Source organism: Odocoileus virginianus, chromosome 7 (assembly GCF_023699985.2).
Source record: "Odocoileus virginianus isolate 20LAN1187 ecotype Illinois chromosome 7, Ovbor_1.2, whole genome shotgun sequence".
Classification (NCBI taxonomy): Eukaryota; Metazoa; Chordata; class Mammalia; order Artiodactyla; family Cervidae; genus Odocoileus; species Odocoileus virginianus.
In genome coordinates this window covers 45750642-45769624 of record NC_069680.1, presented here as the reverse complement: position 1 = coordinate 45769624, position 18983 = coordinate 45750642, and the positions used below count along the sequence as shown (strand labels likewise).

Below are 18983 nucleotides of genomic sequence, written 5' to 3'. Positions count from 1 at the left end.
CTAAGTCAGGTCTGACTCTTCTGTGGTTTACAGTTACCTTCATTCTTAATCTCCTCTACTAGACTGCAAAACCTTAAATAGATACCAGTCATATTTAGCAAATGTGCAACCTGGGCAATATTACTTACCTAAGCCTTAGGGTTTTTTAAACTGTAAAATGAAAAGAAGAATGCCAGCCTCCTATGGGACTTCCCTAATTGTCCAGTGGCTAAGCCTCTGCACTACCAATGCAGGGGGGGCCCAGGTTTCGATCCTTGGTCCCAGAATAAGATCCCACAAGCCACAAGTAAAAGTTCACATTCTGCAACTGAAGATCATGCATGATGCAGCTAAGACCTGGTGCAGTCAAATACATAAGTAAAGAAATAAAGAATGCCAGCCTCCTCCAGCAGGGACGATGAAATGAGACAATATACATATAGCTAGCACAATATAAAAACTGAACGTCATTAAAATCTTTAAAAACTTTTTTCCCTCCAGAAATGTCTAGCATGGCTCTTCCGCATGGTTACTTTAAAAAGTTTTTTTTTTTTTCATTTTTATTAGTTGGAAGCTAATTATTTGACAATATTGTAGTGGTTTTTGCCATACATTGACATGAATCAGCCGTGGATTTACATGTATTTCCCCATCCCAATCCCCCTTCCGCCTCCCTCTCCACCTGATCTCTCTGGGTCTTCCCAGTGCACCAGCCCTGAGCAATTGTCTCATGCAACCAACCTGGGCTGGTGATCTGTTTCACCCTTGATAGTACACGTTTCCATGCTGTTCTCTCTAAACATCCCACCCTCGCCTTCTCCCACAGAGTCCAAAAGTCTGTTCTGTACATCTGTGTCTCTTTTTCTGTATAAAGCAACGGAAGAGGTAAAAGACATAGCTCCATCCTTCCATCGACAGACCCTGTACCACTGAGTATGTGCACAGAATAGGTTCTGCAAGTAATCATCGTATCTGCTCAATGATCTTCACTAAGTCACTAAAGAACAGTGCCTGGGTCTTGGCTTCCTCCTCTACACACCGCCTTGCCTTTCTCACAGGTTTGCCACGAAACTCCAAAGTCTGAGAAAGTCCCCTGAAAGAAGACATGCACAGTCCCGACCGAGGGAGGCTTTTAGGATCGTAAGCCATAGAACCCTGTCACCACGGCAGTTAAAGGAAGCCAGCGCGGGCAGGAACCCGGCAGGGGCAGGAGGGAACTTTTCCGCGTCCTCGGCAGAACCCGGTAGCCACTGCCCTGGGCGGTCCAAGCATGAGTCGCCCCGCCTGCCTGGCAGGTGCGCGGGCCCGGGCTCGGCGGACGCGCCGCTGGGGCCGGGCCGGGGCTGCGCCGAGGACGCGCCGCCTCTCTCCGGGTCTGGCGCTCGCCGCCCTCTCCGCCCACCGAGCGCACCGCGCGACCTCGAAGCTCCCAGACTCGGGCTGGCCACCCCCACCCCCACCCCCGCCCCCGAGGGGCTCCCCTGGCTCCAGGAGGGGTCGGCCGCGGCAGGTGCCTGGGGGGTGCCGCTCCAGCTCTCTGCGGAAACTTGGGCGTGCAGTGCGGGGGCGGCGGAGTTCCGGCCCTTCAACCGCTCTCCAGCCCGCCGGGTACCTACCCCACGGCCGCCGCCTCCGCTCCTTGCCTCCAGCGCGCCGGCCTCAGAGGGAAGTAAAGTGAAAGAGAAACAGCGCCCGCCGCGGCCTGGCCGGTCCCCGCGCCCCGTCCGCCCTCCCCCTGCAGGCGGGAGCGCGCCGGCTCCGCGGGGCCACTCGGCTCAGGCCCGATAGGGCGCGGCGGGCCTCCGGGCCCAGGGCCGGTGCCGCCTCCAAGGGCAACTCCACCCCTTTCCAACCGCCGGCGCCGCCGGCCGGCCCCGCCCCCACCCCGCCCCCGCAGGCCACGCCCGCAGGCCCGCGCTCCTTGCAGGTGCCGCGGCCGCCCCGCCCGCCCAGGTTCCCGGTAGCTTTGAGCAAATTCTATCTGTTCTCCTCACCAACAGCCCCTCCCAGTTGTTTTCATCATAACAATGTCTGGCATATTTTCCCTGGCGGGTTTACAAGCAATGGTCAGTGCTGAGAATGAGTCACCCTGCGAGAAACTGTCTACTCAGTCTTTCCCAAACCAGCCCCATGCAGGACACGGTGGGGACCAAGACCTATTGATTTGCACCTTATTTAAGAACCACTAAGGAACTTGGTGGACTTCTCAGGTGGCGCTAGTGGTGAAGAACCCGCCTGCCAATGCAGGAGACAGGAGAGATGTGGATTCGATCCCTGGGTCAGGGAAGATCCCCTGAAGGAGGGCAGGGCGACCCATTTCAGTATTTAGAGGAGTCTGGTGGGCTACAGTCCATGGGGTCGCAAAGAGTGGTACACGGCTGAAACGACTTAGCACGCAAGGAACTTGGTATCTGGGGCGGGGTGGGTGTAGATCAGGATCACTGACAACTGTAAGCAACCGGGAAAACCCTAGGGGTGGGGATGTAACTGGAAAGGTAAACAGTTTTGTTTGCAAGTTTCCAAACAAAAAGACCCCGTTCTCTTTCTAGTGGACTTGAGAACTACAAGAGGCCATTCATTGCAAAAAAAAAAAAAAAAAAAAACTGATTCAAAAGTATACTCTAAAGGATTTCTCAAAGTCATTCAATCCTAATATTTTGCATTCCACAAACTTATAAATTTCTACTAAAACCAGTATTCTGCTAAACCTAAATTAGACTTGGTTCTTCGTTGCTTAGAAAACTGCAATCCAGTAATCCTAAAATAGCAGGCCAATCAGTGTTGTCTCCACCAGTAAAACAAAAGTTCAAAAGAACATCCCAAAGGTATCTGTCAAAGGCAACTTCCAATCTTGCATGTTAGAAAGAGGAAAAGGTACTGCCATAACATACATCATCTAGAAGTGAAAGCAGTGATGGCTAAGGAGTTGACAGTAGTGGGGGCAGGGAACTAATGCAGAGTATTTCCTTTACCTCCAATCGAGTCACCTTACTTACTACCTACCAGAGTGGAGATGGCTCTAGTGACAAACCAATAAACCCAATGACCTCTCGTCTAGCAGCATACAAATGTTCAAAGATACATTTCAAGTAAAAAATACACCAAGTGACAAGACAGCTTTTACAAAATATCCAATTTATAATTAAACTAAGGTAGCGAGAAGGTAACCTTTAAAAATTACCTTTTTAATAACATAGCAAGAGCAACAGATTTTCTGAAAGAGTTTTCAGTGACCACATTTTCATAGTCCTCAGAAGAACCACTTTGGAAAAGTATACATGCCAATTTCCAAGCTGGGATCAACTTCAGTAAGTCCTGGCAATCACAATGAGCAACGAAAATACGTCCTGTAAAATGACTTTACAGCTGTAGGACTATTCTGCAGATAGTTCATCCTGAAAACTAATTAAACATATGGATATGTGAAAAGTCATCCTATTTTTATTGCATTTTTAAAGTAGAAATAGAAGATACTCTTGTATATATTGAATACTACAACATATACACTATGACTTGCTATCTTCCTAATTTGCATCTGAAGCTATTTTAAATGTACTTTTAAGGAATAACACTTAATGAAGTCCTGGGAGTGTAAGTGTGATTGGTGATCAACAGTGTGTTGTTGCTGAGTCACTAAGTCGTGTCCAACTCTTTGCAACCCCATGGGCAGCACACCAGGTTCCCATGTCCTCCACTCTCTCCCAGAATTTGTCAAATTCATATCCATTGAGTCGGTGATGCTATCCACACTAAGTGGGGTTAACTGGTATTCCCTGAGGAAATGCATGTGTGGCTGGATATTAGGGTTTACACTAGCAGTGGAGACAGGGGTCACAAATATGCTATAGAGCAGGACCTGGAGACAGACGTGGAGGTAGGGCTTTCATAATAAAGCTGCAAATGGTGGTCTTGGAAGCAGGAAGAGAATGACAGCTTTGTAAGAAAAGTTGTGCTTTGTGTCTTGAGGCAGTGTGGTTTGTAGTGAAGTGTTCAGTGGTTTCTCCTTTCCCCTCTTCAGCTACCACCCCACCTTGCCCATTCAAAGGAAAAAAAAAAGAATGCACACACACACACAAAGCAAAAACAAAAACTCAAACATTTGTTGGGTCAAAAAAAAAAAATAACAAAAGAAATGGCGAGAGGAAATGTTGAGAAGGGGCAAGTGTCCTGACTCATGTATAAGTTCTAAGGATTTAAACACAGACTTCTAGCTGCTGTGTTGCTTCCCCTCCCCTTGGACTGCTTTCCAGTAACTCATCTCTTAGTCCTTTGGTTCTGACTGTGGGGACTGCAACAAACCGTAGAAGCCTCAGTAAGGCTCTGATAACAAATATCAAAAACCAGAGGGACGTTCAAGTAGACAAAGGCCTGGAAACAACTAAATATACAGGACCAAGAAAGAGAAAAGGCAGATAAAAGAATCATAGCTGAGGTCCCCTTATCACTGATCTACTTGAGCTTTCTCACTTTACAGATGCAGAAGCCAAGACCCTGAGAAGTGGCAAATTCATCATCACAGAGCTGATTTTGGTCAAGATCAAAATGAAGGCACATATTATTTACACATCCTAAGAGAACTTCTTAAACCTAAGAATTTAAGAGGGGTTAAGGTTAAAAAAAAAGGTTAACTTTTTAAAAAAGAAATAAAGAAACTTTATAAATGAGAGGAGGAAGGGAAATAACGAATACAGTGTACTTAGGAGTGAACTGGTCACTGGTGATTTCCCATCAAAGCAGCAAAATCACACAGCGATAACTTGTTTCACTTGATCACTGATCTAGATTCTTCCAGGAAACTACAAATAACAACTTGGTTCCTGACAACCCTTGGAATTACCTGAGCTATCTGTATACCTAAGAAACGGTTTCATTGCTTTATATTTTTAAGTATAGACTTTTATTTCAGTTAAGGCTGGGCCATGGATGGGCAATTCTGTACTGAAAAGTTCCCATTCCTTTCTTGCCTAATAAATATATCATCAGTGAACAGATGTTTAACAGCATATAACATTTTAAAAATAAGGTTACATCTTTATTTCCCTGAAATATTAAATAAGATGACTTTTCCATTATTGTAAATTATTTTATATACCTAAGTATGCTATTTAAACTTTGAACATAGGATATCTCTGACATAAAACTACCCTCTGTAATCTATGTCATCCCACAGAGATTTTAGAAAATATTAAAATTTAAAGTGTCCTGTTGGGCCTAAATGTATTTATTTTATGGCCATGGATGTTACACCTCAAAATCTATGACTGCCTAAAATCAATGATGGAGGAATGGGAGGGAACACAGAACTGAAGGACTTCTCATTATCCTTCACCATCTATCTTTTTCTTTTAATGTACTCCTCCCTTGTAATCAATAACTCTCAAGGACTCTCTCTGCTAAACGTCTCTTGAATCCTTCCACTTAACCTACCCTGGTTCAGATCACCATAATGTCTACCCATCATTACTTCAATGAACTCTTAAGTGGTCTTCCTACAGCTCTTTTCTGCCAAACCATTCTCCGCAGCACAGCAGAGGACCCTTTCCAACTGAAAATTTGATCATGCTGCTCCCTGATTTTAAAAAAATCCCTTGTTCCTAAGATAAAACCCAAACACCTAATAAGCCCATCCCATAACCCTGTTACTTCTACAGCCTCTACACTGAACTCCATGCTGCAGCCACAATAAACTTTTTACCCTCTAGACCACAGAATGTGGTCCACTGGAGAAGGGAATGGCAAACCACTTCAGTATTCTTGCCTTGAGAACCCCATGAACAGTATGAGAAGGCAAAATGATAGGATACTGAAAGAGGAACTCCCCAGGTCTGTAGGTGCCCAATATGCTACTGGAGATCAGTGGAGAAATAACTCCAGAAAGAATGAAGGGATGGAGCCAAAGCAAAAACAATACCCAGTTGTGGATGGGACTGGTGATAGAAGCAAGGTTCGATGCTGTAAAGAGCAATATTGCATAGGAACCTGGAATGTTAGGTCCATGAATCAAGGCAAATTGGAAGTTGTCAAACAGGAGATGGCAAGAGTGAATGTCAACATTCTAGGAATCAGCAAACTAAAATGGACTGGAATGGGTGAATTTAACTCAGATGACCATTATATCTACTACTGTGGGCAAGAATCCCTTAGAAGAAATGGAGTAGCCATCATAGTCAACAAAAGAGTCCGAAATGCAGTACTTGGATACAATCTCAAAAACGACAGAATGATCTCTGTTCGTTTCCAAGGCAAACCATTCAATATCACAGTAATCCAAGTCTATGCCCCAACCAGTAATGCTGAAGAAGCTGAAGTTGAACGGTTCTATGAAGACCTACAAGACCTTTTAGAACTAACACCCAAGAAAGATGTCCTTTTCGTTATGGGTGACTGAAATGCAAAAGTAGGAAGTCAAGAAACACCTGGAATAACAGGCAAATTTGGCCTTGGAGTACGGAATGAAGCAGGGCAAAGGCTAGTAGAGTTTTGCCAAGAGAACACACTGGTTATGGCAAACACCCTCTTCCAACAACACAAGAGAAGACTCTACACATGGACGTCACCAGATGGTCAACACTGAAATCAGATTGATTATATTCTTTGCAGCCAAAGATGGAGAAGCTCTATACAATCAGCAAAAACAAGACCGGGAGCTGACTGTGGCTCAGATCATGAACTCCTTATTGCCAAACTCAGACTTAAACTGAAGAAAGTACAGATAACCACTAGACCATTCAGGTATGACCTAAATCAAATCCCTTATGATTATACAGTGGAAGTGACAAGTAGATTCAAGGGACTAGATCTGATAGACAGAGAGCCTGATGAACTATGGACAGAGGTTCGTGACATTGTACAGGAGACAGGGATCAAGACCATCCCCATGGAAAAGAAATGCAAAAAGGCAAAATGGCTGTCTGAGGAGGCCTTACAAATAGCTGTGAAAAGAAGGGAAGCAAAAAGCAAAGGAGAAAAGGAAAGCTATTCCCATTTGAATGCAAAGTTCCAAAGAATAGCCAGGAGAGATAAGAAAGCCTTCCTCAGCGATCAATGCAAAGAAATAGAGGAAAACAACAGAATGGGAAAGACTAGAGATCTCTTCAAGAAAATTAGAGATACCAAGGGAATATTTCATGCAAAAATGGGCTCAATAAAGGACATAAATGTATGACAAAAACCACTACAATATTGTAAAGTAATTAGCCTCCAACTAACAAAAATAAATGGGGGGAAAAAAAAGGACATAAATGGTATGGACCTAACAGAAGCAGAAGATATTAAGAAGAGGTAGCAAGAATATACAGAAGAACTGTACAAAAAAAGATCTTCATGATCCAGATAATCACAACGGTGTGATCACTCACCTAGAGCCAGACATCCTGGAGTGTGAAGTCAAGTGGGCCTTAGAAAGCATCACTACAAACAAAGCTAGTGGAGGTGATGGAATTCCAGTTGAGCTAGCTATTTCAAATCCTGAAAGATGATGCTGTGAAAGTGCTGCACTCAATATGCCAGCAAATTTGGAAAACTCAGCAGTGGCCACAGGACTGGAAAAGGTCAGTTTTCTTTCCAGTCCCTAAGAAAGGCAATCCCAAAGAATGCTCAAACTACCGCACAATTGCACTCATCTCACACGCTAGTAAGGTAATGCTCAAAATTCTCCAAGCCAGCCTTCAGGAATACGTGAACCGAGAACTTCCAGATGTTCAAGCTGGTTTTAGAAAAGGCAGAGGAACCAGAGATCAAATTGCCAACATCCGCTGCATCATCGAAAAAGCAAAAGAGTTCCAGAAAAACATCTATTTCTGCTTTATTGACTAGGCCAAAGCCTTCAACTGTGTGGCTCACAATAAACTGTGGAAAATTCTGAAGGAGATGGGAATACCAGACCACCTGACCTGCCTCTTGAGAAACCTGTATGCAGATCAGGAAGCAACAGTTAGAACTGGGCAAGGAACAACAGACTAGTTCCAAATAGGAAAAGGAGTATGTCAAGGCTGTATATTGTCACCCTGCTTATTAAACTTCTATACAGAGTACATCATGAGAAACGCTGGTCTGGAGGAAGCACAAGCTGGAATCAAGATTGCCGGGAGAAATATCAATAACCTCAGATATGCAGATGACACCACCCTTATGGCAGCAAGTGAAGAGGAACTAAAAAGCCTCTTGATGAAAGTGAAAGACAGTGAAAAAGTTGGCTTAAAGCTTAACATTCAGAAAACTAAGATCATGGCGTCTGGTCCCATCACCTCATGGGAAATAGATGGGGAGACAGTGGAAACAGTGTCAAGACTTTTTTGGGGGGGGGCTCCAAAATCACTGCAGATGGTGACTGCAGTCATGAAATTAAAAGACGCTTACTCCTTGGAAGGAAAGTTATGACCAACCTAGATAGCATATTAAAAAGCAGAGACCTTACTTTGCCAACAGAGGTCCGTCTGGTCAAGGCTATGGTTTTCCAGTGGTTGTGTATGGATGTGAGAGTTGGATGGTGAAGAAAGCTGAGCACCAAAAAATTGATGCTTTTGAACTGTGGTGTTGGAGAAGACTCATGCACTGCAAGGAGAGCCAACCAGTCCATCCTAAAGGAGATCAGTCCTGAGTGTTCACTGGAAGGACTGATGCTGAAGATGAAACTCCAGTACTTTGGCCACCTCATTCGAAGAGTTGACTCGTTGGAAAAGACCCTGATGCTGGGAGAGACTGGGGGCAGGAGGAGAAGGGGATGACAGAGGATGAGATGGCTGGATAGAATCACTGACTAGATGGGCATGAGTTTGAGTAAACTACGAGAGTTTGTGATGGACAGGGAGGCCTGGTGTGCTGTGATTCATGGGGTCACAAAGAGTCGGACACGACTGAGCGACTGAACTGAACTGACTGAAGGATGAGCTTTATTCTTTCAAATAAGAATCCTGTCCCAACGCCATCTCAGTCCCCTCCCCACCTTTGCTAAATCTGCCCGACTCATGTGTGTGTGTGTGTGTGTGTGTGTGTGTGTGTGTGTGTGTGTGTGTGCAGGTCTCCCACATTGCAGGTGGATTCTTTAGCAGTTGAGCCACAGAGAGAGAGAAAACACAACTCATTCTTATTCTCTCAAGCCCCACACTACACTGAATTGTATTACCGGGTTAACTTGTCTGAACCTCCTGCTAGTGCAAGCCCAGTGGATCTGTCACTTGATTGTGCATCCCTAGCACAGTGGATGACAAACAGTAATCATTCAAATAAATATTGACTAAAAAACTGTGTATTTGTGGGGAGGGGGATTTCTTCTTGAAGGGATCCTTACAAAGGATATGTTAATCCCCGCCCTCCAGAACTACTAATTAAAGTCAAACCAAGGAATAGAGAGAGAGACTTATGCACAAGAAACAATTATAGAGTAATACACCTGATTTATTAATGAAGTGTTAAAGAGAGTCAAATGACAAAATCTCCAGTTGAAAGAGGAAATACTATGGGTGGTCAAAAACTAGCCCTACATGCTTAAGATTCTGCCAGTTACAAAGATAGTGATAGTAAGGCAAAATACCAAAAAGTATGGATATTAAAAATAAATGAGAAAGCCAGAGACAAAAACAGAATTAAGTCAAAATACTAAAAGTGAGTACAGATAAATAGCATTAGGAATAGAGATAAGATCAGTCTGCTAAAGACTGTGCAACTAGCTAAATAAATATTTTAAAGTGCTTTAGATACACCATGCTAAAGAGACAAACCAACCAAATTTGCTTTTTTTCCCTTGAGAGGCAGATAAAACTGGCTGCATTTTCTTTACTGTGATGTCAACAGTTGGCTGGGGCAAGTTCTACTTCAACTGGAGGAACAGAGGATGGACCTAGAATAGGTGCAGATTGTATGTGAAAACTGGATTTACTCCAATCATCAGGGCTACCATATTTTAAAACATCAGTATAGAATCACAACTGTTACTTTGAAAGCTCAGATTAAATCTCCAAAGATCATAAATGGACAAAGGACCTAAATACAGAAACTTAGAATATGTCATCAAATCTGAATGTAGGTAATTCTAAAGTTAGGAGTTATTATGGAAAAATTAGGGGAAAAATATTCTATCAGGAAAAAAAAAAAGGATATGAAATTCAACTGGGGCAAATGCAATATATAAACTTAGTGACAGAACATTCACACCAGAGAAAAGTAGGCACGTGAATTAAAAAAGTCCTAACTTTATAGGTAGCTGTGGTTTAGAAGAAAGGATACTGCACCCAGAGAGCCTGTTTTTTTGGTAAGGGCAAATCTCTTAACTTCCCTTGGCTTTACTTGCTTCCTGTGAAAATTGGGACTAATATTATCTTAACCACTGGCGTATAGGGAAGATTTTCTTTATACCTGTGCGTTGTTATAGTGAGCATATATAAGATTAAATAAGTGAGAAAATTTTTTATAAATTGTAAACTGTAAAGGACTACAAAAATATAAAGTTTAAGTAGGAACTGTGTGGACCACCAGCAAATGAACAGTATCTAGTAATTCTGTCCCACCCAACAAAGGTCCTGATAGCAAGTGTACCCAAGAATGTTTGTAGAATGAATGAGACACTCCTGGCGGGGCAATAGAACCAGCACACAGACTAAACTAAGGCATGCAGTGGTCAGAAAGCACTCCCTCCTCTGAATTCAATACTCAACACACTCAATTTTTCAAAACAAGATTGGGAAACTTAAATATTTCACTGAGCAATTCAAAGTAGTACAAAGAAAACTAGTTCCACAAAAATGCTTGGCAATTTGGGTTAGTTCAACACTGTAGAACAGGTACGTTAAATCTTTATTCACTCCTCTGGAATGAAGGCGTAGCAAAAAAATGTTTTCCATTAAAGGGCAAATATTCCAGGCCAGGGTCATAATTAAGCCCTTATGAACCATCTCCAGCTATCTGTTCTCAGTTAATGAGGATTAGCACTCTCAGTCTGCAGGCAGGGAGAACACAGGAAGGGCATGAATCTCTGGTTAAGAGCGAACACTTTAGCAGGGTGACTGTGGTGCTGAAGACTCTTGAGAGTCCCTTGGACTGCAAGGAGATCAAACCATTCAATCCAAAAGGAAATCAATCCTGAATATTCATTGGAATGACTGATGCTGAAGCTGAAGCTCGAATCCTTTGGCCACCTGGTGTGAAGAACTGATTCACTGAAAAAGACCCTGATGCTGGGAAAGACTGAAGGTAGAAGGGGCCGACAGAGGAGGAGATGGTTGGATGGCATCACTGACTCAATGGACATGAGTTTGAGCAAGCTCTGTGAGATGGTGATGGACAGGGAAGCCTGGCGTGCTGCAGTCCATGGGGTTGCAAACAGTCGGACACGACTGAGCAACTGAACTGAACTGAACTATAAAACTGTAACACCCTGCTGGCTGGGAGGCCGGGGAAGCAGCAGAAGTAGGAAAGTAGATCTGAAAGAAAAGTGAAGTCGCTCAGTCGTGTCTGACTCTTTGTAACCCCATGGACTGTAGCCCACCAGGCTCCTCCATCCATGGAATTTTCTAGGCAAGAGTACTGGAGTAGGTTGCCATTTCCTTCTCCAGGGGATCTTCCCGACCCAGGGATCAAACCTGGGTCTCCTGCATTGCGGGCAGACGCTTTACCGTCTGAGCCACCAAGGAATTCCTCTGAAAGAGGATGTCAAAAAACCAAAGATAATCTTCTTGCTTGAACTTCACAATTCCATCTTGGATCAAATACAAAAAAACCCCTTTGAAAACAAAAGGAAAATTAGTCTTCATACTGTATTCGACTATTCAAAGACTTAATGGCTAAGATACTGATTAATTTTTGGACAGGTTTGTGGAAATGCTAAAAGAAAACTGGCCTAAATTAAAGTGGGGTGAACGGAGAGTGGGTTAGCTATAATATTAGATAGGCATTCTTAACTCATGACCTTCAGGGTGATAAACCTATAACAGTCTCAGAGGCTGTGATAAGTTGTTCTTGATAGTTCAACAAGAGAGAGACACTATTTGTCCTCAATGGGTCCTTAGTTTGTCTGTTGAGTTCTCCCAGATGACCGGAAAAACTCCTGCCAGTTATCAAACCTTCCTTTGATACCTTCTAAATGAGAAGCTGAAAAAGGCACCAGTATCAAAGCATCTTTGATCAGATGATGAATGAGAAGACAAGATGGCTGCATAGAAAACAGTTAACAGAGCATAACCCCATGAGGGCCAGGACTTTATCATTACTGCTGTATCCCTTGAATCAAGTCTAAAACATAATATGGGACTTCCCTGGCAGTTCAGTGCTTAGACCAGGTTGGTTAAGATTCTTTGCTTCCACTGCCAGGGGCATGGTTCAATCCCTGGGCAGAGTTAAGATCTCACATGCCATGCTGTGCGGCCAAAAAAAAAGTCTAAAACATAACAGACTCTCATTAAATATTTGTTGAACATGTTGAATGGAGGGAAAGGATGAAGGAATATACAAACAGATAAATGAATTCTGACTTCGCAACCAACTGCCTGTGCTGACATTCTGGCACAATCTCATACTAGCTCTATGTTTTAGGGCAAAGAACTGTTTTTGGACTCAGTTTCCTCACCACTCAAATGAATATAATTGAAGTATGTATCTCTGAGGAGTTTTTATGAGGATTAATGAGATGATATAAGTAATGCACACAGTAAGCTAACAAACACTGAATTAACTTTAAGAATTTCCTATCTGGATGAAACAATGAACCATGGGACATAATTTAAGGCCTGATGACAAATACTTCAAACAAATGCCTTCACATGATTTATTTGCTTTTAGAATGCACATGGGGGTAACAGTTAGTCACCTAACTTGCCTGCCCAGTGCCCTTCCTCCTCCTGCAAGAATTTCAAAGTAAGATTACTCTCTAAGTGGTAAATGTGTAAAATATGGAAATCATGGCTTAACTTATTCATCAAGATGATATCGAGAAACAGGATGTACACAGCAGTATAGAGTTTTATGTAAAACTTCAACAGAGTGACCTGGGTATACTCTCGGATATTAAGTTGACCAGGTTACCTTGGTCTAAGACAAGCGGTAGTGAATCAGTCAGGAAAAAGGCTAGGATTTTCCAGTTTCTGTAAAGCATAGTTCTTCCAGTTAAAAAGTTACGGATAAGCTAGTCACAAAGGACTTCACAGTGATAAACCCTTTAACAGCCTCAGAGGCTGTGATAAGTTGTTCTTGATGGTTCAAGAAGAGAAGTAGCCAAATGCAAAGAGACAGAAAGTAGAATAGGGGTTGCCTAAGGCTTGGGGCTGGGGGGATGGGCAGCAATGGGAACAAAAGGTTATTTAATGGGTACAGAATTTCAGTTTGGGATTCCAAAGATGGAAAAAGCTTCAGAGATGGACGGTGGTAATGGCAGTACAATAATATGAATGTTCTTAATGCCACGGAACTGTATACTTTAAAAAGACTGACTGGTAAAATTTGCATTATGCTTATTTTATCACAATGTTTTAAAAGTTCTGGGAAGAAAAATCTCCCTTTTTTAAAAAAGGAAAAAGAAGTCACCGGCAAACAGTAAGACCCTTGGCAACTCACTTCATGAGCCATAATCAATGGCTCACTTCATGACCCATCTATAAAACCACTTTAGACTTGGGATACATCATCTCTAATGGGCCTTGAAGATCTTCAGTAATGGTTGTACAATTTGGGAGCATTACCTAGAGTGAACTGCATCTGTAATGGGTGAGGAGGGAACATTTTAGGCCTTGTGGACCATGTGATTTCTGTCACAACCACATAACTCTGCCCATACAGGGCAAAGGATGCCAAAGACAGTATGTAAACAAATGGATGTAGCTATCTTCCAATAAAACTTTATTTAAGAAACAGGCAGTTAGCCAGATGTAGCCCTTGGGCTACAGTTTGCCAGTTCCTGACCCAAAGAATATCTCTGTGCACATGCATTTTGCTGTTGTTGTTTAGTCACTACGTTGTGTCCAACTCTTTTGCAACGCTATGGACTGTAGTCCGCAAGGCTCCACACATAGATAATAGCAATTAAAAAGTTCCCTATATCCCAAGGTTGAAAACTTCTACAGTTTCAATAAGCTTTTGATGACAGTCTCAAACCAAACTGGTTTTAGTGCAACATCTTAAATCAAACTTTCAGCTTTCTGTTTTCCAGGAATGAGTAGGATACAGTGGCTAAACTGCCAGAAGGGAGTCATCCTCATCACTATCATCATCATCAAACAGCCAGGAGTTACAAACAACCTTTTATTCTTCTTTGTAAAGATTTGCATAATCTGCTGTTTCTCCTTAGTCATGATGGAGAAAGTTTACCAACAAAGAGAAGAAGACATTAAACAAAAACATTCTCTCCTGTTTGCCAAAGAGCAGGACTTAGTCCCTCACTTCAAAGTCCTCTGACTTCAAAGCACCAAATAGTCATGGTAGCATTTAAAGGGAAAGGATTTCCCCATTCTACGTGGGAGTCTAGGGTGCTGATCTAAGAGAAAACACAGGGCTTCGAGGGGTAAGCTTCCTGCTTGTATACTGATGGGCAGTGCTTCAAGCTGGCCTGACCTGGGGAAGCCATGCTGGAGTGTGTGTACATGTCATCTCCAGCCTCAGTAGCCTGGACCCTGGTCTCAGAAGAAGCCCTGAATGACAGGATGGTGGGTATTCACCTTCCCATCTCCACAGACCTTTGAAGGACAACAACTGCAACGAGAAAGAGCACATTTGAAATCAGGATACTGTGTCTATGGGAACTAGATCTGGCCTCACAACCTAAGGAGAGGAGAGATGCTTCCATTTCTACAGATGCTAAACAGAGAAATTTACACAGCCTGAGTACTGATGACACTCAGCTCCCTGCAGCTTTTTGGACGAGTGTTGCACGTAAATCAAGAAGGATCTGTGAATGGGGGAAAGAGTTGCAAAGTACTTTTCACATAAGTCATCATGATTGAGCACCATTCACTACCTACAAGGTAGAATTACAAAAGGGGAAGTTTTGACATTAGAGCGTGTGAATGCTGGCATTTTAATGTACCAAATTAAGAACACTGCAAAAAGTCCAAGGAAGAGACGTAATTACATGTATTTGTTTACGCTTTTAAAAGCTAAATTTTGTCAAGAATTGTTCTTGATTTGAACAACTTACAATGGTGTTTCACTTCTTAAAATTTCAGAGGATAGTACTCACCACAAATACTGACAAAGAAGTTAATTGGAACATGATGATTATAAATTAGTAGATCACCATTTCCTTTACAGTGGAGTTTCTGAATAATTTGCTCTTTAACCCTCTTTACCAGTGAAGTCTGAAGTTTTAAGTGAAGTACTCACTTCTACTGGCAAAAGAGAGAATTTCTGTAATTAGAAACTGAATTTATTAGCACAGGCATGAATACTTGTATGAAGTCTTTATATAAGTTAGGTCACTTGAGAAGTATCCAACAATAAACACTAATCATTAACAAAACTGGATAAATAAAATTTAATTTTTAAAAGTTGATATTTATAATATCCATACTCAACAACAATGTGAATATTTCTCACTTTTATACTTTACTCATTTACTTCATTATTTAAATATTTCACATTAAGGGTTAAATATTACATGTTATATATCTGCACAGATTTCTTCCAAATGCCTGTTAAGGGTTGAATTGTATGCCCCCAAAAGATACACATAAAAAATAAAAATATAAAACTCTCAACTTTTATATTTTTCTGTGAATGTGACTTATTTGGAGAAAAGGTCTTTGAAGGTATCACCAAGTACAATGAGGTCGTACTAGAGTAATGGGGCTCTTAATTTAATACGACTCAGTTCAGTTCAATCACTCAGTCATGTCCAACTCTTTGTGACCCCATGGACGGCAGCATACCAGGCTTCCATGTCCATCACCAACTCCCTGGAGTTTACTCAAACTCATGTCCATTGAGTTGGTGATGCCATCCAACCATCTCATCCTCTGTCGTCCCCTTCTCCTCCTGCCTTCAATCTTTCCCAGCATCAGGGTCTCTTCAAGTGAGTCAGTTCTTCCCATCAGGTGGCCAAAGTACTGGAGTCTCAGCTTCAGCATCAGTTCTTCCAATGAATATTCAGGGTTGATCTCCTTTAGGATGGACTGGCTGCATCTCCTTGCATTCCAAAGGACTCTCAAGAGTCTCCTCCAACACCACAGTTCAAAAGCATCAATTCTTCGGTACTCAGCTTTCTTTATAGTTCAACTCTCACATCCATACATGACTACTGGAAAAACCATAGCTTTGACTAGAGGAAACTGTCAGCAAAGTAATGTCTCTGCTTTTTAATATGTTTTCTAGGTTCGTCATAACTTTTCTTCCAAGGAGCAAGTGTCTTTTAATTTCAAGGCTGCAGTCACCATCTGCAGTGATTGTGGAGCATAAGAAAATAAAGTCTGTCACTGTTTTTTATTTCCCCATCTATTTGCCATGAAGTGATTGGACCGTATGCTATGGTCTTAGTCTTCTGTATGTTGAGTTTTAAGCCAATGTTTTCATTCTCCTCATTCATTTTCATCAAGAGGCTCTTTAGTTCTTTGCTTTCTGCCACAAGGGCAGCATTATCTGCGTATGTAAGGTTGTTGATATTTCTCCCAGGAATCTTGATTCCAGCTTGTGCTTCATCCAACCTGGCATTTTGCATGATGCATTCTGAATATGTTAAATTAGCAAATTGAGAATATACAACCTTGACATACTCCTTTCCCAGTTTGGAACCAGTCTGTTGCTCCATGTCCAGTTCTAACTGTTGCTTCCTGACCTGTATACAAATTTCTCAGGAGGCAGGTCAGGTGGTCTGGTATTCCCATCTCTTAAAGAATTTTCCAGTTTGTTGTGATCCACACAGTCAAAGGCTCTGGCATAGTCAATAAAGCAGAAGTAGATATTTTTCTGGAACTCTCTTGCTTTTTCTATGATCCAACGGATGTTGGCAACATGATCTCTGGTTCCACTGCCTTTTCTAATCCAGCTTGAGCATCTGGAAGTTCACGGTTCATGTACTATTGAAGCCTCGCCTGGAGAAATTTGAGCATTACTTTGCTAGTGTGTGAGATGAGTGCAATTGTGTGGTAGTTTGAACATTCTTTGGCATTGCCTTTCTTTGGGATTGGAGTGAAAACTGACATTTTCCAGTCAGAAAAGGTCTTTGAAGGTATCACCAAGTACAATAAGGTTAGTGGGGCTCTTAATTTAATAGGACTAGTGTGTCCTTATAAGAAAAGGAGACAGACAGTCAGGGAGAACATCATGTGAAGACACAGATGCTCAGAGAGAAGATGGTCATGTGACGACAGATGCAGAGACTGGAGCAGTGGCACCTGAATGGCACATTTCAGGGGAGGGGAAATTCTCTCCAGGGATGTTTCTACCAGAGGGGACTACAACTCAGCTACCACTGGGTTAAAGAAGTTAAGGACACTGATCACATTTAAGATGATGGCTACAGGAAATGAGAGAGAATTTGTTCAGGCACAGACACAAGGATTTTTAAAACAAAGAACCCAGCACTGAGAATCCAGTTGAACTGGATACTGTGTTTCTAGTAGTACTGATTTGCAGACAGCCAAGATAGACAAACAGATGAATGGACTCACCAAAAGGCTAACACGTGTGGAGAAACATGTGGTATATGAATGGAGCTGAGAGAAAGCTAAGGGAAGGGTAGTGAATCCCCATTCATATTATTATTAATGTAATTTCCCAAGTGTATAAGCCAAAATGGTTATTTTAAAACTGAATTATATTGTACTTATTAACTTGAGATATTCTTTTTGATCAGTCAAAGGAATCTGACATAGATTAATACTTATAATATCTGGCACAGAACTAATTTGTACTACATATAACCACACAGTTACAGGGGTTACTTGATACATATATACATTAACATACATGTATACATATATGTGGACTCCCCTGGTGGCTCAGCCAGTAAAGAATTCACCTGCAATGTGGGAGACCTGGGTTGGATCCCTGGGTTGGGAAGATCCCGTGGAGGAGGGCATGGCAACCCACTCCAGTATTCTTGCCTGGATAATCCCATGGACAGAGGAGCCTGGCGGGCTATAGTCCATAGGGTTGCAAAGAGTTGGACATGACTGAGCGACTAAGCACAAATCACAAAGATATATGCACTCACACATATGCATGGTATATTTTAAGGACTGCATGGGCTAAGAACTAAGGAGATGTATTTCTCCAAACATTAGAGTCATACTCACTTTTAACTGATTATCTCATGTTTTATAACACACAAATATCATCAAGACTGATTTGCAACTGGTGGTGTCAGTTAATGTCTTGCATTATATCTGGAGCACTATACCACAACTACTGCATTTGTAAACCCTTTGAATTGCACATAAGAACACTCTCTACCACATATGCTAATATCTATAATATTTAGAATCAAAAAACAGACAAGCAACACTTAGGAGGTAAAATATTGTGCTAAACAAGAATGTGAGTGTTTTGTAGTGTTCTACTCTGAAGATGCTGTTTCTTCATGAAGTGTAATGTTCATGCTGTAGGTTTCTTCATACAGTGTCTACCACGAAGACAGGACTGAAGTGTAACTTTTTTTTTTCATATTTTTACAAAGACAGACCACATCAAGCTTAGTTAAAAAAAAAAAAAAAAAGCAAACTTCCTACTATATCAATGAATTCAGCTTACTTTCAGCTAAAATTTTTACAGTTAAAAGAAAATCTTCAAGAAAAGGTATGAAACAGAATTGCTGACATTATATAGGGAGTTGCCTTCCATGATCTTACCCACCCAAAGCATAAAAGCAAACAGAAGTAGCATGCATGAGTTGCTGCAGTTAGACACTACAATTCTTGGAGGGATATTCATAGTTACTTTCCATTTTGATTATTCAGTTCTCTATCTCATCCCTGTCAGTACAGCAGCCTCTGGGTATACAGTATAAAATATTAACCAAGAAGGTGGGGGGGGGAGTAAACTTCCAGTTACTTCTGGTCCAATAATTCATTTCCTCTGACTAGCATAAG

General features: G+C 41.9%; 1 protein-coding gene across 7 annotated transcripts in view; it reads right to left on the bottom strand.

Annotated features, from left to right (window-relative positions):
- The window catches only part of PCGF5 (polycomb group ring finger 5), a 114559-nt gene that overhangs the window by 49789 nt on the left and 45787 nt on the right, over nt 1-18983 (bottom strand). For 2 of the 7 annotated variants that reach the window (XM_020876181.2, XM_020876179.2), the window contains exon 1: nt 1596-1765. The exons of 3 other annotated variants lie outside the window; for them this stretch is intronic. The gene's annotated coding sequence lies outside the window, so the exon portion shown is untranslated. Of the gene's footprint in view, nt 1-1595; nt 1772-18983 lie in introns of those variants that run through there. 2 more of the 7 variants (XM_020876184.2, XM_020876185.2) reach the window with 2 other exon arrangements.